The sequence below is a fragment of the Streptopelia decaocto genome (assembly GCF_964273445.1).
Source record: "Streptopelia decaocto genome assembly, chromosome: 7".
Taxonomy (NCBI): Eukaryota; Metazoa; Chordata; class Aves; order Columbiformes; family Columbidae; genus Streptopelia; species Streptopelia decaocto.
Genome location: NC_138661.1, coordinates 35,404,838 through 35,431,820, shown reverse-complemented (window position 1 = coordinate 35,431,820; position 26,983 = coordinate 35,404,838). Strand labels below are relative to the sequence as shown.

The 26,983-nt window shown below is 38.7% G+C and overlaps 1 protein-coding gene across 7 annotated transcripts in view; it reads right to left on the bottom strand.

Moving 5' to 3' along the window:
* GPHN (gephyrin) overlaps positions 1-26,983 on the bottom strand; it is a 295,329-nt gene that overhangs the window by 178,976 nt on the left and 89,370 nt on the right. The gene's annotated exons all lie outside the window — the stretch shown is intronic.

The following is a 26,983-nucleotide window of genomic DNA, read 5'->3' as shown; positions in this document are numbered from 1 at the left end:
TTGTAATAAAAAGTGGATGATGTACAATATAATAGTTGTTGCTGATGTAGAAAAATAGGGGACTTTGTCCCATATTGAACTTACTCGTCTATATCCCGCAAAAGTTTATGGTATAGTTCACATACTGAAAATGCATGAATAGCAAGTACTATAAATGGTGGTAAATATTTTCCCCAGAGACATGCAGACATGGCTTCTTCTATTTCATGAAGCAGTATCATTGATAGTGACAATTCAGACCTAAAACTATAACTGCACTGATAACCTCCCTGCTGGCTCTGCAGAGCAACACTAGTCATTTCCTGGGTCCTTCAGAAAGGAAAAGCACGTAAGAAACTATTTATTATAAAGCAGGAGACAGCTATAAAATATGTATTTGTACTATCTCCCTATTACTGATTTTTTTTCCAATTATCAGCATTTCTATACAGACGTATTTCCTCATATTTAATCTTGAAATTATTACATATACTGTTTACTTAACCTAAAAAAGGGAGAAGAGAATAACACAGAAAATAGATTTTCCCCATAAGTCCAGCCTATCCATATCTCTACCACTCACTCTCAGAAACAGTTTGAAGGCCTTAGACAGAACATGGACTCTGCACAGGAAAAGTAAAGTCTGACATCCATTACTGCTCCAAGTAACATCAACTATGATTTCTGGGGTAGAGACAGAGTCCAGACACTATAGCATTCAAATTCATTATGAACAATCAGAGTGTAGCAATCACTCTGTCCTCGTTCCTCTGCAGCTTTCATTGCTGCTAAACATCAATGGAACTGAGAGCTGCACAAACGGAAACTTTTTTTTTTGCCTGTGCAAGAATAAACATGAGCTTTTATTCTTCACTATACCTGACCTTTGTTCAAATGGTGTTTCCAGGGATAGCTACAAGAAATTGTTTTGACCATCATGGTGAAGGAATGCTTCATCATACCATGACAAGGAATGGCTCAGATCAGTGCATGTTATCATTGCATGTGACTGGTCCTATTGTTACTGGAACACAGTCCATAAGAAGACATTTTTATTTTTTTCTTTCAGATCCATTCCTCTCCATGCTCTGGAGCACCCAAAAAATAACCTCATTGACTTTCTATCCTCCAGCAGAAGCAGGGGATGGAGCCTCTGCTGCCAACACTCCCCCAGCAGGGAATTCCACCTGGCAGTTTTCTTTATTGGCCACCGCCTCGCACAAGTATTAAGCATTCTCTTGGAATACATCAGAAAAAAAATCTTTAAAACCAAAATAATTGACTCAGTAAACTCATTTGGCTTGTTCAAACCATTAATTAGCATAATTTTCCGCAAATACTTCTGCAAAGTTTTGTGTCAAGAGTTTAACATACTCTGAATCTGCCAAGCTGCAGTCCAAATGGTAGCATATTTTAATGTAAAACATCAGTTACCACAATTCCACATTTTTGAAAGAGATATTAAAAGTCATGTTACTGTTTAAATAAACAATCTCTCACCTACAGCTCCAGCTCACTATATCTATCTTAATACATTCGCAATCCTACACCGACATCTTTAGCTTGAAAATCCAGACTGCATACATAAATAATAACAAACTTGAAACTGAAAGAGAACCAGAGACACATAAATATCCAGTTCCATAAATGCCCCAGAGGTGAAATGAAATTTTTAAGGAAGTCTATACTTTCTTCATTTCAGAAGATTAGATTTCGTCCCATCTTATAACTCCTGGAAGAGAGATCAACCACAGCAGATTGCCAGTTAAAGCTGGTACTATAGAGGATGTAATCAAGACACTTAACTTTGCGTATAAAGTTTGGTTGAGTTTCACAGAAGTTTAAAGGCACCACACACACTGGGGGCATCCACGTAACACAGCCTGAACTATTCTACTGGTCATAAATATATGTGAGGAACAGAAATTTTGGGTTTACCACGTAATAATGTAACTACAAGAAAAAGGGATTTGTCTTTTCGTCAGCCTGAGAGTACCAAACAACAACATATAAATAAAATTTTCAAACAGTCTGGTTTTTTTTCTGACAAAATGTCTTGAGTAGCTTCAATGTCACACACAAAATATTAATACCATACAATTCACTTGCCAAGTGAATTTAAGAGGCAGAAGCAATTGTGAAACATGCTGCATACTCTTCACTCAAAAATTATCAGCCCCAGTTCATTCCAACCTCATGGTAAATACTCTGAAAAGAAATTTGAAAGCACTTAGTTTGGTGTTACCAAGTCACTATCTCAAATCTCCCACAGTCAGGCAAGTCCACAGCATAAGGGACTACACAATGTCATACACACGAGTTACTCAGAAAAACAAAAGCATTGTGATGAATGCTAAGAAAGAAGATCAAAAGCAAGGCAAACTGAAAACCAATGCATTATTTGGTATCTCCAACTTAGGGAAAACTTTACATTTAAGTATTTTTCTGAATTACATTTAAGCATCACTATCAATTGTGAGCTGTCTAGAAGTTTGCTTGTTACTTTGCAAATCCTGGATCACTGACATCTGAAAAAACAGACACCAGACAATTACACACAGGCGATTTCACCTCCATGATGACGCACAGTCTGTGACAGAGGACTTGTATATGGTACAGATGTCTTTTTCATTTTTGTGGGAGCAGCCTCTCTTTGCAGGTTGGTTTTGTTAGAACATTTTACACTAACATTTTTGATCACAGTGTTTCAAGAAGCAATTACATTGTGATCAGAAAAGCAAAGGACCAGCTAGCTGAGTACACACTAACTACTCTGGGCTTTTTACACTAGAACATAACGCAGCAAAGAACACGTTAGAAGAGCCAGAATTCAGTTCACAGTGGACCAAACTTTTGTGCAGATTCACTCTTCATCTTTCACACATTTTAGTATTATTATAGATTTTATTATGTTTGCTCCAGTTGAACAACACAACATCCAGCATCCTACAATAAAAATAGCATTTCCTCTCAGAACAAATACACAAACAACCAGGAGCAAAGCTGAATATACAAACTTCATCTATAGAGACCTGATATCAAATTCTTTCTCATCCAAACTGCAGTATTTTCATACCACAGCAAGTCACATTATTTAATAGTGAAATTATTTTAACTAGTATTTAGCTTTACTTTTTCACATGTGCACATGCAACAGATAATCTCTGAAAGGTCCCACAATTTACATTCAAGTTTTGACAAACATCAGTCTCATCAGGTCTGTATCATACCCTGCATGTAACGCAGACACTCCAGCTCTCTGGTCGCTTTGCAGAAGTTAAATTATTCCTACATGTGGAAATCAGAGCTGGCACAATAACAATGTAGAACCACACCTCATATTGGGCTAAACTGGTGAATGTCTCTGAGGAGAGAATCAGAGAAGACAGGATAGAAAATCCATAAAATAATTAGGAAATAATAAATCTCGTAAATATTTGCACAGGACTTTGTGAAAGAATGGAAACATTGTGTCTCTTTTAGGGAAACTATTTACAAAAAAGTGCATCTCAGGTTGACATATAATACATAGAATGGGTTTGCAGGAAGTTGACAGAAAGATTCAGGAGAATGTGGAAAGCAAGGTTTCCATAGCAACCTAAGAAATTAGCAAAATACAGGAAATCAACTGAAGCAAGGCCACTACAGTTGTACTGGAACAGATGGAAGCTTTACTATTTCACATATTAAAGCACAATTCACCAAAAAAGGAAAACTTGAACTTCATCCAAGTTAAGGAAAGTTAAAAACCAGGAAGAACTGTGCTCAAATGGAGGCAAGAAACAATGAACCAAAGCCCAAATGGGAAGAGAACATGAGAAGACAAAACTTAAAGAGAAATGAATTACAACTGTTACAACAATAAGCTATCCATTATTTTAATAATTTATCCTTTCATCATCTGTTTGCTGTATGTTTCAACACTATCTAAACCAGAAACTTAATTTCTCATTTTTAGAACATCTATTCTGGATATAAGGTTGAAATTATCACAGTGTTATTTTCCATCTGGATGCAAGTTGGACTTCTGACTGGTTTTCCCCTGTGCCCCTGTGTATATGTACGTGCCAACGGACTCACCGGATTATTATTGCACAGTTAAATCATACATAAGACACTTGCGCACTTGGACTGAATCAATACTGGTTGGCTTTATACAGTTCCACCATTCAGTGACTGCCATAAGAAGCTGAGCTATTGATTCATCCGTTAACTTAATAAATGAGTCATACTGGATACAACAAAGTCAATTTTCTAGAAATAGCTTGTAGCCAGCTTGGCTGCTGTCATCTGCTGAAGTTCTCCAATGCCACTTTAATTAACATTAATCTTTCTTCAGATAGATCACTGTCTAAATGATATCAAGTTGTCACTAAACCTCCCAGTGAAACTCTGCTTCATAAATTAAAGTGAAACTCAAAATCCTCTGATCAATCTTTTTTTTTTTTTTTTCAGATCCACCCCATAAATATATTTATTATCTACCATCAGGTTATCTACCTTTTGACTGATTTGTAAACCAAGCAGAATATTCAAGACAGACTGCGCTTGTGAGCAGATGAAGTGACTGGGAACCAGACCGGCTATTCCTAATTCTAAGGGCATGTTTTTTTATTACAGGCTACTGAATGACCACATTATGATACCATTCCTGAGGGAGCAAAATGACCAAGACAGCATTTTTAGCCAGCTCAACCGGGCTAGCTTAATGTTGACCTGTGAGACATCAGCAAATCAGCTAGCCTTGGATCCTCACATACAGCCAAGAGTTCACAGAGCATTCCAGGGAAAGAAGTAGCAGAACTGCATTTCAAAGCAAGTTTGTTCTGCCCTACCTGCAAGAGCGTGCATTAAAAGCAGACACAAAGCTACTTTAATTGATAGTAGTGTCTACTGACCTCTGAGAAATTGCTGAAGCCCCCTGAAGGGAGGTAGTAGGAAGGCGGCCTATTTTGGGCTCACTCCTACACAAGAGAAGGGTGGCAGCAAGAGCCAGCTGGGCCGCGGCTCTGGCACTGGCTGCGCGCCAGCAGCGCCTCCTGCACAACAGCTTGACAAGCGCTTCCTCATGACAGCTTTACTTACTTTAAGGTGGAGAATTACATGATGAAGACCAAGCCCGTGCTTTTTGGTGTCTTTTTTCTTTAACGGATTCAATAATTAGAGCCTTGAAAACACACTCAGCCCAATATTAGGCTAACTCCAACATTCTGTACTCAAAAACCTCACAGAAATAACATGATTGCAGACATGCCCTCTGTCACTTCATGTCTCTCATGAACAAGAGCTCTGGGAGTAAGACGTCAAAATTACAAGATCCTCCCTCTGCCTTAACATGTCCCAAAGATTTATTGCACACACAAAAAATGAAGTAAGGGAAGGGAGAAAACAAAATTAACTCAATGTTTTAAAATTTTTATTCCCTACCTTATTACTGTTTTAAGAGTAACAAAACTATGACACATTTTTCACTGCTTTCTGTTTTTTTTCATTGTTATTTTTCTCTTTCACCTTTCATAGCTTTTTTTTTTCCTCACTGTCGGAAGAAGCAAGAATAAATAAGAAGAGGCTATTTTTTTCAGTTACATTCAGTACAAAAATACTGACACCTCAACAGTCTGTTATTGGGAAAGAAGGCAAGAAGGATCTTTGTCCTCCACAGATGTCATACCTGCGGTATGCAGGTGTGTTTATAGCACAGCGGAATGGTTGTACTGTGCTCCATCTGATCAGTGATCTAACTATGGAAATCATACATTAAATCAAACAGACAGAAATGTCAGCTGGCTTTAAGTAAAAATGTGTTTAGTGACTTTGAAAGTTCCGACCGGGGCATCAGATGCTTGACCAGCCAGCTCATTAAACAACATGAGCAAGATTTGAAATTTCCTGAGAGGAAAAAATATGCAGAAGCAGACAAAAATCATTACAATGAAAAGAGTAAAATTCTCACAATTTAGACAAGGAAATACATATTTAATATCCATGTTGGGATTTAGTTGTTAGACTGAGGACCATGAAAGACTGTATGAAGAAAAGTATTCATAAGTAAGGGCAAAGACAATAATAAATGTTGATTTTACTGCGTCCTGTAAGAAATATTGTGGTAGGGCAAAGCATGTATTTGCATTTTTTCCAGCAAGTACATACCTGGGAGAGATAAGCACTTGTATATACATTGCTAGTAATCACCTGACACAAAACTCTCACCTACCTCAACTGAAAGCGAAATTTTTGGGTGCCTGAGAGTGACCTTTTGCTATCTTGGAAGGGACCACAAATTAAAGGATTTAGGCAATGTGATAAGGATTGCAATGATCTGCCTGGAAATGAAAGATTCCACTGGTAAATTACCAAATACCACAACAGCTTGTAGAAACCTATACAGGTGGATAAAGCTATTTTTGCTGACACTCCGTCATTTCAGCTGAGCTCTTCTACATTTGGGTAGAAGCAAATAGAGACCATCTGAACCAAATGTTAAGGAAGGAAAAAAAAAAGATTCCTCCTAGGAGAATAAGTTGACCCCCAACTAGCAGAAATAGTAAAGTTTATTTTCTTGTAAATTAAGACTGGCCACCTCCCACACAGAATTTTTAGCATCCAACAAAAAATGGATTTTAAAAATGGAATGAAAAAAGAAAAGGGTTCCCTCTACCAGGAACCCTTCAGTTTTTTACCATGCATATGCATTTCATACCCAACTACATTACCATAATTTTCTTTCCAATAATTTTACTGTATATTTTCCCTTATATTTCTTCGACGCTCAAGCACATGCACATGTTTGACACCTGCTTGTGAAGCACCCCTGGACAGACAAAGTCCATGTGCATGCTTATGCCAAGGCTAATAAATACTACATGTTTATTTTAAAAGGAGAAGTTTGACTGGTATGTAAAACCTGAAAATGAAACAATGGAAACATAGGAATCCCTGATGTTGGAGAATAAGCTGGAATGAATCACAGACCACAGGCTGAGAAGAGCAATGATAGTACTTTCTATGATCAGGCAAAAAGGCACCCAAATAATCCCTTCACTCCAAAAAAATACCAGTAAGGACTAAAGGTGAGAGCAGGATGACTCAAATTCAGGATGAACAAAGTGTGGAGAATATATGGAAATAGTCTGATAATTCCAGATTCTAGATCAAAGTGGTTCTTCAAAATTTCAATCACAGGGTTTAAGGAAGATTATCAGAACTTTAAAATAACTTCTTAAAAAAACAACCAAACAAAAAAACAACACACACACACAAACAAAAGCAAACAAAACCACAACAACGTATAATTCTGAAGAATGGCAGAGGAGTCTCAGAGACAAGCAGCATCCAGAAGGGCTGTCATGCGAGTTCACACTACTTCACCTTCCCAAAACTCTCGTGTCTCATTTCTCCCCACCGCACTCCAGAGAGATATAAAGTATGAATACAATCCAGTATATGATAAATGACAGTCTTGCTAAGTCTGTATTTCCCCAGATAGTTAAATTCAGAAGCAGAATTTGTTTTTCTTTTTCCTTAATACATTAGTGTGTTTGCATATATATATAGATATATCTCCATGTGTGGCCTAAATGGAAGCACTAAATTGTATTTAAAACAGTGACCTGACTGAACTGTTTGTCTGCAGTATTTTTGCTTGTCTTTTGTTTAGTTTGTGTTTGGGTTTGTTTGGTTGGTTTGCTTTTGTTTCTTTCAGCATATGCTATGTGCTGGGGAATGTGAAAGGAAAAGGGAAAAAAAAAAAAGTTTGGCCACAGAATGTAGTCATATGAATAAACCAACTCTATATTTGATCCATTCCTCTTCATACCTAGGGGGAACTTCCTATAGACAAACAGTATTACTGACAATGCTGAAAGTGAGATTTTTTATTGCATGTTTCACATCTCCATTCCAGATAATTTACAGGTATTTTTAAGCCATCATCCATGCTTTACAGCTGCTTGTAAAAGTACTTCTGGAAGGTTTAAACTCAAGTCATTGAAAATTATTTCGTTGTTTTTCATTTATTATGGGCTACATGGGTTTTTCAGCACTCTTATTTTTGTTTTCTGTAGCTGTCATTCCCTTTTTTCTTTGCATCTGATGATTTAAGTGTCAACAAAATGTTTCCAAATGAATTTTAAAACTACTGATGTATTGTCTGCTGTTCATGTCACAACTTGTTACAACCTGACTCTTTCAATATTCAGGAACATAGCAGGCTGGGGACATGCAGATCTCAGACAATTTAAGAAGTCTTCAATGAAATGTGGATTTGTGCATTTTGTTTCATTTAGGTCCTAAAAAATGATTACTATTTTAAATTTCTAAATAGCTTGCAGAAACGTAGCCCATTGGCAAAAAGTAGCTTCTTCATACTTGCAGCTTTAAGTCACCTTTTAAGTCATGATCAGATATGTTCTCCTGCCATCTATTTTGCATGATGTTCAATTAAAAGTAAAAATAATACATAGAACAATCTCCCCAATTCCATTTTGCTGAAAACCTTTTCTTATTAATCCTCCCCCTACAAGTATGATATTTACAAAGAAGAGTAATCCACCTCACAGTAACTGAAGATCTTAATTTTTTAAAGATATGACTGCACAAGATTACTGGGCACATATACACAATACTTACTATCATATTCCTTTGAGTGACAGTGACCACAACATCCCTGATAGCTTCAATATGCCTCCTGCCATCCCCAAGCTGAAGAATACAGATGAGGAAGAGATTTCATCTCATTTCATCTCTTCCTCAGTTTCTGCTCCAGTACAGGTGAGTAGGAGTGAAAACAGCTAAGGTGAATCCTGGAGTTTACTTTTCTGTAAAATAAGTAACTTTCTTAAGTGCTGTCATGTATATTCCATGTTAGGGAACCCTGGTCAATTTGCCTGGATAAGAGCAAAACTGACAGGAGGGTATCTCTTCCCAAGCAGAAATTCAGTCTAGAAGTCTCCGCCACGTAACAGCGTATTCAGAAATAACTCCACACAGGTTTTTTTAAAAAAAATTAAAACAGCAGAGACCTCCCATTTTCCAGCATGCCCATGTTAGTCTCCCTCTTCTCGCCAACAACCAATTTCATATATCTGAAGAACAGTCCTGAAAGATGCTGAACCTGCAATCCTACAGGCAAATACCACAGATAGCTTAGATGTGCTTCGAGGCATCTGAAATAGCCAACATGTTCACTATGATCATAGATGCACATTGGAAAAGTACCATAGACTTTGCTTACACTAAGAAAGTGCCATTTTCTTGCCAAATCACGATTTATTATTTTACTCCAAGCAAGCAATCGTTATCTAACCTGCTTTCCAGAACTAGCACTAAACACCTTCGCCCTTCAGAGAGTAGCAGTAATAACTACAAGTTAGTTACAAGAGCCCAGAGACAATCCAAATCTGCACTGAAATGAGTTTCAGTAGTATCTAAATTTAGCATTACATTAAGAGAGAACATTTAAAGAACTGATAGAGAAACCACTGCAGATTATGTCACTAGAATATATTTTAGCACATTAATCTCTGATAAAACTGCAAAATCATATTATGCTGACAATGCAACAATTTACTTGCTCTACAAGGTTTTGTTCTATCTTGGATTTTTTTGTTCTATCTTGGATTTGCATTTGTGATCAAAATGGTGGGCAGCACTAGGACAAGCAATGAAAGAATGAAAGGCCTACCCTGAGAAGAAGGCTCAGTACATACCCATCAAATCAAACAAAATTAAACTAAGAGGACCAACTCTTCCATTTAAAATCTAAAAGGTGGAACTAGAAAGCAGGTAGACCAAAGACCATTTACAAATGAAAACTCGAGATTTTGTATCTTATATCTCCTCCACACTCGCCTCAGAAGAATACTGTGGGTAGATTTCACTAGATTGTTCTAACATAAACTGTATTGTCAGCTATATTTTAATCTAAAACATGTCAGGACAAATAGTGGTGCTGTCCCTCCACAACAGCAGTCAATGCTTTAGCTCCTGTTTCCTCCAGCCATCTCACCTGACTTTAAGTGCTCACTGATGCATAATGCTACCCTAGGTAAGCGCCAAGATAGGTTTCAAAGGTGCAGTGCCTCCATACCTTAAGCTGCTAAGAAGGCATGCTTCTCCAAACTCAGTAGTATTCTTCAAAACTGAGAAACGTTATTAACAGTACACAGTTGTCTCCATAAATCAGACAATTATATGAAATGGCTTAAAAATACTTCTTGTGCTCAGAAGCTTGTATTACAGCTAGTTTAGTAGGAAGAACAGAATACTCTCTTTCACCTTAAGGCAAAGTAAATACTCAGAAGTATCTCCTCACAACTTGTTTCACCTTTGTAAGACTGTGTTATTCAGTAACTTGTCCAAAACTCACTTGTACCAAATTCAAAACCATCTGTAATGAATAATGTGGCAAAAGTCTTTTACAATTGAAAAAAGTCAGAGTTGAGTACCTGACACCTAAAAATGTTCACTCCAAGGTTCTCTTTCTGTCACATCTATTGATAAACTCACAGTTCAGCTGATCTTTATTCCATGGTGGCCGATTCTTTACAGTGGAGCACAGTGACTCTAATTCTGCTACATACGCCATTAAGACAAACACTGCAGGTGAATTTTTAATTTTCAAGTTAAATTTACATTGATAGAAAATACATTAATTAAATTGCATTTGTAAAATGAACTCTGTATAAAAAAATGAAGAAACCAAATAATATATAGACACTATTGGTAATATAACATTATTATCTCTCAGTCATTAACTATTCTGTGAAAAATAAGGCAGTAGTATAATGGTTGGTTGGATGGTACTTAACTTTGCCTTAAAAATTGTTGGTTTTACAACTTTTGACCACACACGTGCTCACAATGTTTGTTAAGAACTAACTGATGCTTTTTGCTGACCAGCTAAACAGAATGGCCAAAACTTGAATAAGTCACAAAAAACAAAGTAGGCCAAAGATACTGTACGCATCAAAGCTGAAGAACACAGACAGGCTCTTCAATTATTTGCGGCTCGTACCTGGCCCATAGGGAGCTGCCAAGAAGTCCATTAACAGCAGACATAATGTAACTGAGAGATATTCTTCGCTGGAGAAGACTGATTAAGGGAGAAATACAAGCAAAGCATCAGATGTTTCCCACCTCTGGGGTCTTGGCTGAAATTGTCCTGCTCCAAAATAACTTCCAGCTGTGAATTCTGAGATTCTCCCCCTTGTACTTGCTGCAGTCAGCAAGTACCTAAAAAATTTCCATCCCAGAAAAAATTATCTGCATCTTGCCAACTTCAGCTTTTACGCGTGGATACTTCATATAGTATTGTAGCTTTACTGGCCCTTCTGTTCCTGCCCCAGCTCTATTTCATCCTCAGAACTCCACTGATACATACATGAGCACAAACACAGAATAAAGATTTTTCTAGCCCACTAAATTATTTTTCCCAAACTTTCCCCCTTCTAAAACTAGCTGAGCAAGTAGCTATAATACAGAAATACTTCAGGGAGCTTGCATATTATTGGAGAGTTATGTCTTACAAAGCAATTCAGTCTATGACACAGTTTTGCCCTAAATTACTTTAAAGCAAGGATAAAGCACTGGAAGTCTTCTCATTAAAATATATTAAAATAATAATCCTAACTCTGAACAATTTCTAGTGACAGATACTTGAATGGTGCATTATAATGCTACTTGTCTTTTAAAATATTTCTTTCCTCTTTTAGTAGAATTCTCAGAGCTTTTATGTCCTGGTTTCAGCTGGGATAGGGTTAATTTTCTTTCTAGTAGCTGGAGTAATTTTGATGGTGTGGGTTCTCACCAAAAGGACTGTTGTGGTTTAACCCCAGACCACGCAGCTGCTTGCTCACTTCCCTGCCCAAGGTAATGGGAGAGAGAATCGGAAAGGAAAATAAAAACTTGTGGGTTAAGATAAGAATAGTTTCATAGGGTGCAAAGCAAGTGAGAAAAAAAAAAAATACAATATACAAAACAAATGATGCACAATGCAATTGCTCACAGTCTGCAGCACCGACAGCTCATTTGTTCGCGAGCAGCGGTATTTGCCCCCTGGCCAACTCCAGTTTCTATACTGAGCCTGATGTCATATGGTGAGGGACAGCCCTTTGGGCAGCTTGGGGCACCTGTCCTGGCTGTGCTCGCTTCCAGCTCCTGGTGCACCTGGTAGAGCATGGGAAGCCAAAATCCCTTGACTACCTGGAAACAACCAAAACACAGTGGGTTATTGAGAAGGGAAGACTCATGCCCATCTTATTTTCCAAGAGCTACAACAGCATCCCCCATCAGATCACGGCCAAGTCTGCACCACAATGTGGACAGCACTGAGCCACCATTAACAAACCCTGCAGAGAGAGAGAGTGTGTTAGCTTGTGCTCAGCACTGTGCTACAGACATCTACAATAATACACCCAGCCAGCTCAGAGTACAGAGTACTTGCTTGTCCTTATTTGTCAAAAAGCTATTAACAAGGCATATGTAATTTATATGAACTATATAATTTAAATATAAAACGTATAAAATATGCTGCGTGTTGTAAGTGTAATTAGAAACAGTGTGCTAACTGTTCCATGAGAATTATTTAAATGAACAGTTTTTAGTAGAAAATATGACGCATTTATACCAGTTTGAGATATTTCACATAAAACTTGGTTAAGAGGTACTTGATAATTTTCCAGTGAAGCTTTTTCACCAAAACATATGATTCAACTAAACTTAAAATAGTTGTCCATCATAAAATTTTATCAAAGTTCCTCAGTGAAAGTTTTTATGAACACTTTAACACCATATTTTATATTTTTTGGTTTGCCATTTTAATTGTGTTGAACATTTCTGCCCAAGGAGGTTGTGGAGTCTCCTTCTCTGGAGACATTCAAAACCCGCCTGGACACATTCCTGCATAACCTCATCTAGGTGTTCCTGCTCCAGTGGGGGGACTGGACTAGATGATCCTTCAAGGACCCTTCCAATCCCTAACATTCTGTGATTTCACTCATTTTTACTGGCTGAGTATAAAACATTTATTGCTTAGTTCATCTGCTTTCCTCTTCTTCATGGACTATGGGCTTGCTTATGTTTCCTCAGTATTTTTAGCCACACTTAGTCATACTGGCATATTAAATTTAACACTTAAGTTATCCATTCAGTATTTCTCCCTTAATCACAATCAGCATTGAACATACACACACACACACACACACTATTAGACTTTTACATTAATAACAACTGTAAAACAAAATTGTGTCTTACTCCAAGACATGCCTTTCCTTTTAAGATCTAATCAACAGTACCAATCAGAGAAAGTTTTATTTTCTGCTACTTGAAAACATGAACTGTAGCTGTGAAATTGAGGGTTTAGAAAGGCTCGATTACTAGATCCTGGTCAACATGACTCACTTTTAGCAATTTCCCCAGTGCTCAGCACAAAACCCTTCAACCTTCATCTTCCTTTTCTCAAGGCTGAAGAACATACAGTAAATCCTTCCCTCCAGTGATTGTGAGATTTTCCTCCTGTACCTTACTACTGCAGGAGGTGGCTTATTTTCTCCCATCAGATTCGTACAAGAGCACCCTCAAAAGAAGGAAAAGAAGTGACCCGCTGCTGCGCTGAACACAGTAACACCACCAGGCTAATGATCAATACCTTCAGCTAGTATTTTCTTTCATGTGTTTCAAAATGAAGCAGCAACAGAAGCAGCTGTAAAAATCTGAATAGTGAAGATATATGAATGTATTATCTGATCATTCACTCCTGTTCCAGAACATCAAAAGATTTTCTGATCAAGTCTTTCCTCAAGAGCAGCTTTTGCTGAGATAGAAAGGACATGTAACAGCACAGAGTCCCACTTTGCTGAAGGAAGGACATAACTTCTGGAAGCAGCCAAAGGTATACAAACCTCCTCGTCATAAATCTGTGGTCTGACCTTTCCCATTACTTAATATTCCCTTGCCTTAAGAAATATATATTGCTTTGTTACACTGTAATTGTAGAAACTATGAATGTCTGCTTCTTTGTGAATATCCTTGCAGTCACACTTCTTGTCCAAATGCATTAAGTTTCAAAACTTAGCAGTGGATGTGGTCTACCTTGACTTCAGTAAAGCATTTGACACAGTCTCCCACAGTATCCTCACAGCTAAACTGAGAGAGTGTGGTCTGGACGATCGGGTAGTGTGGTGGGCTGTGAACTGGATGAAGGAAAGAAGCCAGACAGTTGTGGTCAATGGGGCAGAGTCCAGTTGGAGGCCTGTATCTAGTGGAGTGCCTCAAGGGTCAGTACTGGAACCAGTACTATTCAATATATTCCTTGATTATTTGGATGAGGGAATAGAGTGCACTGTCAGCAAGTTTGCTGATGACACCAAGCTGGGAGGAGTGGCTGATAGGCCAGAAGGCTGTGCTGCCATCCAGCGAGACCTGGACAGGCTGGAGAGTTGGGTGGGGAGAAATTTAATGAAATATAACAAGGGCAAGTGTAGAGTCCTGCATCTGGGCAGGAACAACCCCAGGTTCCAGTATAGGTTGGGGAATGACCTATTAGAGAGTAGTGTAGGGGAAAGGGACCTGGGGGTCCTGGTGGACAGCAGGATGACCATGAGCCAGCACTGTGCCCTTGTGGCCAAGAAGGCCAATGGCATCCTGGGGTGTATTAGAAGGGCGGTGGTTAATACATCCAGAGGGGTTCTCCACCTCTACTCTGCCCTGGTAAGACCACATCTGGAATATTGTGTTCAGTTCTGGGCCCCTCAGTTCCAGAAGGACAGAGAACTGCTGGAGAGAGTCCAGCGCAGAGCCACAAAGATGATCAAGGGAGTGGAGCATCTCCCTTATGAGGAAAGGCTGATGGAGCTGGGTCTCTTTAGCTTGGAGAGGAGCAGACTGAGGGGTGACCTTGTTAATGTTTACAAATATATAAAGGGTGAGTGTCACGAGGTTGGAGCCAGGCTCTTCTCGGTGACAACCAATGGTAGGACAAGGGGTAATGGGTTCAAACTGGAACACAAGAGGTTCCACTTAAATTTGAGAAGAAACTTCTTCTCAGTGAGGATGACAGAACACTGGAACAGGCTGCCCAGGGAGGCTGTGGAGTCTCCTACTCTGGAGGCATTCAAGACCTGACTGGATGCTTTCATGTGTAACCTCATCTAGGTGTTCCTGCTCTGGCAGGGGGATTGGACTAGATATCTTTTGAGGTCCCTTCCAACCCCTGACATTCTGTGATTCTGTGAAAACTTGCCCTTAATGAGTGCCTGAATAACTTCTGATAAGTGACTACTGAAGTTTCAGTGATCTCTTCTTGCTTCCCCAATGATGATTCCAACACAGGGCTTTTATAAACCATCTGAACAGCATTGCAGAGCACAGGGTGACACAAAAGCTGGCTATTAAGGTAGCTAATAACCTGTGTCCTGTCTGGTGCAGAAGAACAGAAAGAACAAAGAAACCACCACTTTGTAATGCCAGAGTAGCACCAAAAGTTCATGGTCTTGAGAAGGCTCTGTATGCACACACCACTGCCTCAAATGAAGAGGAACACTGAGGGGGAGACAGAAAGAAAAGCTAAGAAGAAAGATCCCTCCAATAAAATAAGGAATTCTCATTTAATAAGGGCAGGCAGCTCTCACTAGCCTGTCTTTCCACGGAAAACGAGGTTTTAGACAGAAACAGTTCTAACTCATCTGAAGTTAGAGAGTATTAAGATCTCATTAGAAAAGGAAGCACAAACTGGTTCTTTGGGAAAAAAACAAGTTATTGCAATCTTCAGCTAAAGATGCCACTGAAACAAATTTTAAGATAAGTCTTTGCTGCATTAGAGAAATAGAAAGAAAAAAAACATTTTTAAGTACATCTAGCTTGCTGGCTTTGCCACAGATTACTTCTATCCCTTCACAATATGTCAGTGTATTAAGCTATGCAGAAATATCCAAGCTGATGAGCTAACAAAAAGCTTGGATACTGGTAACAGTGCAGCCACGCTGAGACTGAAATCAAACGCTCTGACAAAACCTTCCTAAAAAAAACGGATATTCATTCAGTCTACACTAAGCTTTTGGTGATTGTAACTACATAACTACTATCAGTTTTTTAAAAAGATCTTGTGTGTATCTGTACATCCTGCAGTCATCGCACTGTTTGCATAACATTTGTTCCCTCATTTAAACAATGTAAATAACAGTACCAAATCAAAGACAATAAAAACTAGGGACTGGAATAAAGGGTTGAAAGAAAATTCTATCTTGTGTAAGAGCTCCTGAGCATGGTAAGCATTCACAAGCAAACAAAACAAAACACACCAAAAACATAATCGAACCCTGTTGTTTAGCACAAACAATAAATTGGCTGAAGAGATTAAAAGACTTGAGAGTGCAAGGGCTACAGCGCTGGCTGGAGTCTAAAGTATGAACAGGAGAAGGCAGGACAAGAACTCCTGAAGGAAGAAGAAGAAAAAAGTCTCCTAAACATGGAATGCAATGCTCCTACTGGAATTTCTAAGCAAAACCTCAAGCTGATAATATATTTTTCTACTAGGTTCAAAAAACTTGGGGGTATTTTTGTTTCACGTGAGTATCTTCAAAATGTTCTGCTCAAGCATGCAGGCAGAAGCAGGCAGACTTCTCACTGTGCCTGAAACCCTAGCAAAAAGAAGAGAAGATTCCTCAGTTTTGATTTCTTAAAAACACACTTCACAAAATTCTTTCACAATATAAAATTGAATTATCTGTATAATAAATGCAAAATACTAGAGTTTAAAATATAAAATTGTTCTGAAACATCTGAATCTTTACCACTTCATATAACACTAATGCCCATAAGCATTGGCAAATAATCAACTACACAGATACTCCATCTACTTGAACACAATCGTAAACTTTAATTCTTCCTTAGCTTTTAGTCACAAATTCCTTTCTTGAAGATCTATTTTTAACATTGCTAGCTTCTGAAAAACAATACAGAGCATACTGTTAAAAATATGAATCAGTCTGTCAAGTGTGTTCCTTCATCTCCTTATATGCAGAACAGCCCTTGAAATGTGTCTGCCCAAGACGCGTGGCAGGCAGTATTCATTCTTAAGCTAAGAAGAGGTGTGTGCATACATATGTATATAAAATATAATATCTATCTATATATATACGTAAAAAAATTATTAACTGTATTTCTTTGCATTTTTCTGGCAAATTCCCCTTTTCAAAGGGGAGTCAATGCTGAAAGAGACTGAGATAATGCCTTTTAAAGCCGCTGTACCCCAAAACTATTGTTTGAATACAGCACAATTAACTTCCTAATAAATTTACCACATTTTATTATAACTATAATGTCAGTTTTATACTGCCAGTTTTGAAAGTAAAGATTCTGAGAAGCATTTTAGATGGGTTTTGGGTAGGGGCGTTTATTTATTGTAGGTTGGTGGAAAGCAAAGTTTGCAGCTGCTTGTACACACAAAACCAAGATGATGCACTTGTGTAAGGGGAGGGCTGGATGGCTGCCACTCGGGATGACAATTGCCTGGGTTTTCTGTGGAAATTGATCTTGGAGTTTTAATGTTTCAAGATTCCCGAAAACTCAAATACATTATTAAATTTTTCTTAAAGGTTTGTACCCTGCAACAGAAATCTGCAATATGACAGGATGATACTCCTGAAGCCTCTAATTTTCCCCTTAAATTCATGCAGGTTTAGATGAAAATGAGGTTCTAACCTGTATAAAACTGTTACAATAAATTGAATTACATTTATTCAGATCTTGTTCTCTAATTGCAAATGCAGTAGAGTAGGCACAATACAGAGTTTCCTGAAGGAAATGCAGACAATATGGGTACAGCTACAGCTCCGGGCACAAAACAGACACAACAGCTGCTCGTGGCACCACACGCCGCTTCTCCGTCCTGACTCGTGCAGCCGTCCCAAAACCACTGCGGTAAAAATCTCCCAGTCACATTGCCCTATATTCTCTTTATCTGTATATGAAAATGAAAACAAAATTACACATTAATTTATTTCCTGGATTATTCAACTGTTTAGTGAATGGCTGTCCAGGCTTTTACAAAAGCGGTTTTATGTTAGCAGAAAAAAAGGAAAGGATACACTAAAAATTTCTTTACTTTAGAAGAATATCTGTAAGCTTTAGTGCCCCTTTTGGAAAAATGGAACATAGTAGACTAAAACCAACTACTTAATCAGTAATAATCTATTAAAAAAAAAATAAAGGAACAAATGAAATATGCCTTGTTAAAATGGAGAAGAGACATTCCAGCTTTGCATTCCTACATTTAACAGTCCTGCCATCATCTACTCTGTAGATGTAGATCTTGCCTACTGAACATTTCCACATACTGTACTGAGCTATAGAGAACATTAACTGTGCAGAATGATTGTGACTATGAGAGAAACTCACTGAAGAGGAGTTGAGGGAGAAAAAGATAATTAAAAAAATACATATTAAAGTAAGTAATTAAATCATGTCGGTCAAATGACACTCCAGAGCATCCTGTATTTTCTAAAACCTATCTGAAAATAACACCAATAACAAATTACACAGACATCCTGTATTTCCAACCAAAAATCACTTAATAGACGAGATACATTCTCATACCTGAAACCAAATAACCAATAGAAAATAGAATTTTATTAGAATAAAAATGTCTATTGGAATACAGTGAAGAGGATGAAATTGGACGTAAGAAGAGAGATACTGCAGCTAAAGAAAAAGCAAAAGCTTAAAATAGAATTAGTAAGGGTGTAAAGAGAAGCATCTACTGTTGTAGTATAACTGCATTTCTTTGAAATAGCTGTGTGTGGAAAATCACTTGAGGTAATATTTGAACCCTTGATATGTCAGTTTTGAACTTCAAGGCTGTCATCACACATAGAAAATATACTTATGTCCTGGTTATGCTCTTGTAATGTTTATATGCTAACATGGATAAAGTGGAAAAGCATAAATGAAGAATCCATGGTAAAATTCAAGTTATAATGAAAGAAGGTGAAAAAACTGTACATGAAAACAACATTCGAATTATTGTGGCATAACTACATTTCTTCCCTCTTAAGCTACCATCTGTATAGATTTTTGCTGTACAGTGCTAAAAAGAAAGTGATTTTAAAGAGTCCTCCAGAACAAGTGACAGCAGGACAATTCTTTCTAATTAACAAAGCAATCCAGAATTTAAATATAGTGAGTAGTATTGCATAAAAGCATGAAAACACCTCTGGGTAGCAATTTCCTGTATCTCACTGTCAGAATAATTCCTAAGATGTGCGGCAAAGGCTTCCTTTACACCTGAAGCTAGGTGCTGTATTATATTATAATCTTTCAGTAGCACATTATTTGTTTCCCTTGCTAACTTAATTTATACTGCAAATAAGTACACAAATTTCATAGAAGTCTTCTCTAAACAAGACACTTTTTAATGTATTCATAGCTTTGACAAAATGTATCCTTTCCTACAAAAGCACTCATGTCCGGGGGTCAGCTCACAATTGATTTTCAGAGGAAAGAGCATTTCAGAAGAGTGGCTAGTCATTTTTAATAGTGAGATCAGATGAGAGAAATAACATAATAAATTATTACCACCCTTGTGTTGAGAGGCTTTTGTTCTTCCATTACTGGGAATTCCAAATGTAAATTCGACCATGTCAGGAAAGCCCGCTCTGCTTTGAAGGACAAATGTTTGCTGACCCCACGGAAAAATGTTTCAAGTTCATACGTGCTCCACTATTTATGAAACTACATTTCCTGAAAGAAGTATATAAAAATTGTTATACCGGCTCAATCTAAAGGTCCACAACACCCAGTATGGTTTTCTGGTGTTAAGAAACAAATGCTTAGGGAATAAACAGATGACAGGGAGCACGATTTGTCACCAGTACACACTTACTGCCTCTTGCCATCTTCAGTTCAGGAGCTTTGCTGACCCAGATGCTGCATGCAGATCATCAGCTTTAAAAGCTGTAGCAAGTCCATCAGTCTAATTCCGGTTTTTATATCTATCATTTATACTCCAGGCTTCCACACGATGTTACATCAATTATGAAACATTCAGTTCTGCTACACTTGAATAAGTATGTACTTTTATATGTTTCAAACCTGCTGTCTGAATTTTTTCCTGTCACAATTTCTGATCCATGAAAAACAGTGAATAATTGCCTCTGTGTTGTTTTTAAATGCTGTTCATTCTGTGTACCTCCACCATACGCTGTTTCTCAGTTAAACTGAAAAGTTCTAGACCATTTAATATATCTTTGTGTGGAAGCTGTATCAAATCTTTGCTTAATCTTACGATCCATACCATTCCCCTTTTAGAAGTTAATACGGTAATCGGGATGTAAGCACATCCCAGTTTTATACAGTCATATAAATACGTCTTCTGTTTTGTTCTTGATTTTTTTAGCAAGTCCTCATTTGTTATTTTCTTTTCTGAGAATACGGAAATACACTTAATACACTGCTGAGTATTAAGAGGATCTTCTCAGAGAACCATCCACAGATGCAGATTAACCTAAGATCAGCAGTGGACCATCTCTCTTCCGTAGACGCACACTATGAGAAGACAGCCCCCCTAAATACCCAGAAAAGATCTGGATATAAACAGAAATAAAGACTGGGGTCACGATGAATCAGGTCACGTGAAGAGTCAGGTTAGATGAGTTTTGGATGAAGCCTGGAGGTGGCAAAATGGACTTAGAAGAGGCTGTTTCAGTTCTGAGAGTCACAGATCCTCAGAGAGTAGAAAGCTGATGAGAACGGCAAATGCAACAAAAAGACACCTCCAAAAGAAGCTTGAAATGAGAGGATCAAGAAAGGCAAGATAAGGTCACTAAGGTTAGACTACAGAGTGCAATTAGAAGCTGTGGTGGATTTGGGTTGCATGAGAAGACAAAAAGCAAAGCCAGAGATGTGCAGCACAATCTCTCAACGAAAGCCCTACCATTATACATGAAGCTTTAAAAAAAGATCTTGGACTGTGATTTAAACCAATGGAATATTGGCCAGGAAGTTGGGCTGCTATGGCATTAAATTCAAAAGCAAATGAACACTTTACATTCTACTCCAATCTATCCTTATCAAGTGCTAGCGTGAATGATTACAGAAAAAAAGTCTGATAATCAGTTCTGAGACTGTGATAGTACTTGGTACATACTCATTCTTCCCGCTCCTTCTGTAAGAAGTCACTTTGGTCTGATCCTGAGTACAACCAGACACCCAGGAGTCTTGTCTACTTTCCTTCCAAATGCAAAGGGAAAAACAGAATTGTAATATTCCTTGTATATGTACTGCATCTGGCTGGGATGGAGTTGACTTTCTTCATAGCAGCTGGTGTGTTGCTGTGTTTGGGATTTGTGAGTAAAACAGTGTTGATAACACATTGATGTTTCAACCCTGGCTGAACAGTGCTTGCATGGCACCAAGGCCGCCTCTTCTCCTCTGTCAGTCCAGCAAGTAGGCTGGGGCTGGGCAAAGAGCTGGGAGAGGACAGAGCCAGCACTGCTGACCTGGACTGACCAAAGGGATATTCCCTACCAGAACATTATGCTCAGCAGCAGAAGCTCAGGGAGAGGAGAAAAGGAGGTAACATCAATGGCAGTGGCATTTGTCTTCCTGAGCTTCTGTGTGCTGAAGCCTGGCTTTCCAGGAACTGGCTAAACATCTGCCTGCCGGTGAGAAGTATCAATTACTTCTTCGTATTAATGCTCTTTCTTGTACTATTGAAGATTGTAAGGTATTTAGACAAAGGGATTTAAAAATTGCAACTGGAAAAATAAATTGGCATGGATTCTAAGGGACAAGCAGAGTGGATACTTTTAAATCAATGTTTAAAACATACATAAAACCAACTTCTAATAAGTTTTGTGAAAGTGTCTAGATTGAAACTTGATCACAATTCCCCAACATGTGTCCTTCATATTTCTTTCCAGACATCAGATAGTAAAACAGAGAAAAAGGATACAGCTTTTCTTTAGAGGCTTTTAAGAAATATTTTCTAGCATTTTCACTTATACATGAAAGTTTAAGTACAGCTAGTAAAAATAATAAACTTTAACCCTGAAAATGATCTAGTAAATTGCTACAACCAATGAGGATGCTTCTACTTCCAACAAACATCATATATCCTCTTTAGCTCTTATTTCCAGAACAGCTAGGGAAAACAAACATCTGTACATTTCTTTATACCTCTCCACAAAAGAGTACAGTTCAAATGCATTAAATTCAAAACTTCCTAATAACAAGGAAGATCCCCAGTTTTAGATCCCATAAGTACAGAAGTTCCCTGAACACGATTAGATGGAGGTTCCTGCCTAACAAGCTTCAAGCACTGCAGCCCTGCACTTTAGAGTACTAGAACTAACACTGAAACTAGTACCAGAATGGAAAAGCCAGATGGTGCAGCCAAACTGCAGCTGCCACGCAAGCGAACAACCCTTTCCCCTCAGCATCACTTCTCAGCACAGACACAGCACTGGGGCTGCACAGCCTCCACTTCCAGACCAACTTTTCCAGTTACTTGATCAGCTCATACATTTCTTAATCGCAGGCTACCACAGGGCATTGCAGGAGCAAAAGGAAGAAAATCCCTTCTAAGAATCTGGAAACTGTAGTATAAGAGAAGACAAGTACTGAATGTAACTACTACTGGTAGACAATGCTGACAAAAAGCTTTACACAGAATCACAGAATGTTAGGGATTGGAAGGGACCTCAAAAGATCATCTAGTCCAATCCCCCCTGCCGGAGCAGGAACACTAAGATGAGGTTACACAGGAAATGTGTCCAGGTGAGTTTTTAATGTCTCCAGAGCAGGAGACTCCACAACCTCCCTGGGCAGCCTGTTCCAGTGCTCTGTCACCCACACTGAGAAGTTTCTTCTCAAATTTAAGTGGAACCTCTTGTGTTCCAGTTTGAACCCATTAGTCCTTGTCCTACCGTTGGTTGTCACTGAGAAGAGCCTGGCTCCATCCTCATGACACTCACCCTTTATATATTTGTAAACACTAATAAGGTCACCCCTCACTCTCCTCTTCTCCAAGCTAAAGAGACCCAGCTCTCTCAGCCTTTCCTCATAAGGGAGATGCTCCACTCCATCATCTTCGTGGCTCTGCGCTGGACTCTCTCCAGCAGTCCTCTGTCCTTCTGGAACTGAGGGGCCCAAAACTGGACACGATATTCCAGATGTGGTCTCACCAGGGCAGAGTAGAGGGGGAGGAGAACCTCTCTCGACCTCCTAACCACACCGCTTCTAATACACCCCAGGATGCCATTGGCCTTCTTGGCCACAAGGGCACAGTGCTGGCTCATGGTCATCCTGCTGTCCACCAGGACCCCCAGGTCTCTTTCCCCTACACTGCTCACTAATAGGTCATTCCCCCAAAAAAAATTTTTGGGGGGAGACACACACATAGCAACCACTTTTATTCACACCACAGTGACAGGGTTGGGGGGGGACAAATGACACCGAGACCCCCATGTCACCCTCCCCAGGGTGAGGGGGGACACATGGCGGGGGGGGAGGGTGCGCTAAACTGGTTATACTGGTCCCAGTTCACTCCTGTGACTGGAGCATCAGGAGCTGCTTCAACACCTTGGTCTCTAAAGAGGTTACAGGAGACTTCTTTGGGCCAGGAAATAAATTATGAGAGCTGAAATTTACTAAGTGCTTAAGACAGACATTTTCTTACGTTCTGCTCTGCTACAGACTACTGCTAAGGTTTTGCTTCAGACAGATGAAGTTGTTCCTATAGATTTAAGAGTCATTAAGTCTAAACAGCCAAAGAAAAATACACAGAATATTAGCAATTTTTGCTACAAACTGACAAGGAATCTTGTATGTTGAGAAAATTCTTTTCTTGAAACACAAGTAATAAAGAAGGTCTTTAACAAAGCTGAAAAGTAGATTTCCCTCAGACAATCAGTATGTCTAAACAGAGAACCCCTCACAAAATGTCTGTAGAAAACATTTAGAGACTGGTTCATGATGGAGTAAGGTTGGAATATGGAGAAGCCAAGTGGCGAAACTGGCCCAAGAAGAAAACTTGGCTACTTAAGGTGAGCATGTTCTCACTATCTCAAAGGGAAGGTAAATACAATATTTTCAGGCATATGCAAACTCTGCTTGCAGCTGAAGCAGATTAAAGCTCGTCTCACTCATTCTCCTAGACCAATCAGAAACCATCACGATAGCAAGAGGCAAATTCTATTTAAATGAACTTATTAGATAAGAATCATCATCATCAATTACTTTAGGTAGGTGTCAGATTTCCCAAGTACACCTTTTCATTAGATGCCAAACTTAAAATAAGTTGCACTTCCGTTCCACCTCAGTATCGCTCCTCTGCCTAACAGAGTATTCTGGACTACCACAGTGAGTCCTGCCATCATCCTGACATCATCCTTTCACCTGATGAAATCGCTTGACGCTTAAAGATGAGCTCACTAACAGAGACAAGAGAAGTAAGGAAAGTATTTTTGTGAGCCAGGCCTATTAGGGAAAACATGCTAATACAGTCAAGTAACAGACAAACAACTGAGCATGAACTCCCAATAGAATGCTGCTGCAAAACAACATAACAGCAGACAGGATTAGAGAAGACAGGTTTCCTCTCTATGCTGTATTACTGAGACTGGCAGTTAAATAGAAGAAACAGGCATGACATTCATATATTGTAACAGACACTGAAAAACTAGAAAGGCTCTACAAAGGGGGCAGGAAGAGAACTGCTATCATCATAATATGGGATTTGTACCTTCAGCAAGACAGAATATGCTACTGATTCTCAAATGATAAACAAAACCTCGGAAGAATGAACTGCAATACTTCCTCTATCAATGACATAGACAGTGGGATCAAGTGCACCCTCCACAAGTTTGCAGATGACACCAAGCTGAGTGGCATAGTTGACATGCCTGAGGGACGAGATGCCATCCAGAGGGTCCTGAACAAGCTCTAGAAGTGGTCATGAGGTCCAACCAGGCCAACTGCAAGGTCCTGCACCTGAGTCAGGTTAACCTCTGGTACCAATACAGGCTGGGGGCTGAAGGGATTGAGAGCAGCTCTGCCAAGAAGGACTTGGGGGTACTGGTGGATGAAAGATTGGACATGACCCGCAATGTGCACTTGCAGCCCAGAAGGCCAAATGTACCCTGGGCTGCATCAAAGGGAGTGTGGCCAGCAGGCTGCGGGAGGTGAGTCTGCCCCTCTGCTCTGCTCTGGTGAGACCCCACCTGGAGTCCTGTGTCCAGCTCTGGAGCCCTCAGCACAGGAAAGACATGGACCTGTTGGAGAACAGCTGGAGAAGTTGTCTGCGATGGAGCTAAGCGTGACAAACAACAGGGGTGATGCCAACATAGCTTAGAAAACTATACAAAGTAGCCAAGTCTCATAAGAAAGGGACTCTATTCAAAATGCATTTTACACGATGAAACAAACCATCCTAATCTAAAACCACTTAAACTCTTTTTTATACTATCCTCTTGGCGTATTATGCTGTATTTCTACCTCTGCTGCTAACCCATCATGTACTAGTAATTCGAATTCCCATTAGAAGTATACACTGATTATCTATTTATATGTTAATGAGCCTACAATCTCTTACACTCTCTTTGTTAACCTATTTTATTAGTGTCACACATTACAAATGCCCTGTAAACCTTTAGAGTGACAGAGCCATTAGCAGGGAAAGCACCTGAATTTTTTATGTAAATCTGATGTTAGTATCTGATATTAGATTAAAAAGAAAAGAGGCAGTTGTCTACAGTCAGAGCAAATGAGCACCAATGAAATACTAAACCATAAATATTAAACTGGTAAGAGGATGAACCAATGTTATTTTGCTATTGTAGATATCATAGCTGAAATCTTTGCCAAATACTCTAAAGATTTTAAGTAAACTCTATTCTTATTTCAAAAAAGGTGAAAACATCTCTTTGACTGGCACTTTCATGCTTTCGCCCCATGCTGTCCTTTGCATTTCTCTTTGAGCAATAAAGAATTCAAACACCATGGGACCTTAGAGTCACTTACAAAAGGCTGGGCTGAACAATATTGCCTTAGATCATTTCTTCGTTTTGGAGATACACTCACACTCTTACACATTTTGCAAGAACTCTTAATAGGCACTCAGCTGTAAAACTGCACGATTATGAAATTGGAGAGACAAAACAGAGTCCACACTCTCCTATCACTAAGCAGGAAGAAGACAACTTGTCTGGCACTATAATCTGTCATACAATAGAAGTGTCATGAAGTGTCCTTGAGACCTAACAGATGCTCTGAGACTATTCAATCTTTCGAAGTGATAAAAAATGGTTACATTGCAGTCATTTATGCTGCTTGTGCTGTAAGCAATAGAAATCCTTTTTTAAACTTATCTTTTGCACATCACAGTAAGTTATTACAATCTTCTTCATGTAAGCTATGGTCAGGGAAAGAAACTAGAAGATTTCATCACTTTTGGTAAACAGAATGAAAATTATCATACTACAACAAAGGCAACTAATCCTTTCTGAAAGTAAACTCCAGAGGTGCAAACCAAAACTATGTGTAGCACACATAAGCATACTTGCAGCTCAAGACCCCCCACAATTCTTAAAAAAAAATAAATAAAAAACCCCCAAACAAAACAAACGCCTCTTCAAAAACAAACAAACAAACAAAAAACACACACAAAAAAAACCATATGCATAAAACCATTCAAAAGGCAAATTTTGGTTGAAAATTAAGACCTTTGAAATAGCCTTGACTTCAACACTTGGATAGTAATTATTAAAAATTTACCTACTGCATTCATTCTGTGAATCTCAACCAACAATTATACTTGTCCCCTGTACCTCTATAATTTCAGAAGCATAAATTATCAAATATTACATACATTGGGTAAAAATTTCCCAAGAATGCATGTATATATTCACATATATCATTAACCTTTAGCAACATGACAAAATAAATTCTGCATCTACTTCACTACTAAAAATCCCCTGTAACTAAAATCAGATGTCAAATATACCTTATTTTC